We start from the raw sequence: 1,083 nt of genomic DNA on the forward strand, positions 1-1,083 counted from the left end.
AGCACAGCCTGGGTATATATATGGCGTGGCGCCCGGCGCTGTCCGAGATTGCATTTCGCATCTTTTCTCAGTCTACTTCTTGTTTTCGTGTTTTTCTTTCTTTTTCTTTCGTAGGAATTTCCACGAATTGCAGTGGAAGGCTCCGTCCGCAAACAGATCTTCTTTTCCCAGTTGCCAGCCAGGAAACGGCTACGTCTTCGCGTCACGCTACACTCTATTCCCGGCTTATACATGCAGGCAAGGTACAAACTACGAACATTTCAGTGTTTGCTAGCAAAGAAACGAACAAAAATTAAGAAAACGGATGGCAGCCGGCTTTCTTGTTAAAAAAAAGTAAAGTGGTTTCTGTCCCACACGGCGACGAAGATTCTTGCATGTATCCCTCTCCCCTACCCACCTTCTTTTTTTCTCTCTCTCTCTCACTGTCCACCGTGGCCAAGTCTCGTTTCTTCTATCTGTGTGCCTTATCACCTCTTCACGGAGAAACGGGAGGGTTTCTACTGCTCCTTCCTCTAATTCTTTTTTAATATTTATATTTTTTGCTTAAGCCAAGCTGTTTCAAAAGTCTTGCCGATAAAGAAAAGGAAAAGCCGTGCCAGACTGGACAACGAGAAGAAGTGAGAGACGGAGAAGCGCGCGTGTGTGTGTGCCGTTCTGCGGACGCCACCAGCAAAACTTCTCGGGGGAAAAAAACCTTCTCAAACTTTTTCGATCTCGGAAGCGTCTCATGAAGCCGCCTCGGGCTACATTACAGGACGCCGAGCCCCAATACATTTCTTACTTTTTTTTTTCAAACCCACGCGCCTTCCTAGCTTGTAAAGTTATGTTCTCCTTTTTTTTCTCGTCCGTATCTCTTGGCAATATATATATATATATATATATATATATATATATATATAACCAAGCAAGAGAATGCAATCCTAAAACATAAGAAAAAAAGAAAAACGGCTGCTAAGCAGCGCAGAAGCGCAGGGCTAGCGGCCCAGGAAGAACACAGGTGTCTCTCTCTGCGTCTTTCGTATCCGAGCGCGTCTGGGCGTCGGGAACAGGGAGGACGCGGTGGGAGAAACAGATAAAACTGCA

The sequence above is a fragment of the Dermacentor silvarum genome, chromosome 3 (assembly GCF_013339745.2).
Source record: "Dermacentor silvarum isolate Dsil-2018 chromosome 3, BIME_Dsil_1.4, whole genome shotgun sequence".
In the NCBI taxonomy this organism is placed as follows: Eukaryota; Metazoa; Arthropoda; class Arachnida; order Ixodida; family Ixodidae; genus Dermacentor; species Dermacentor silvarum.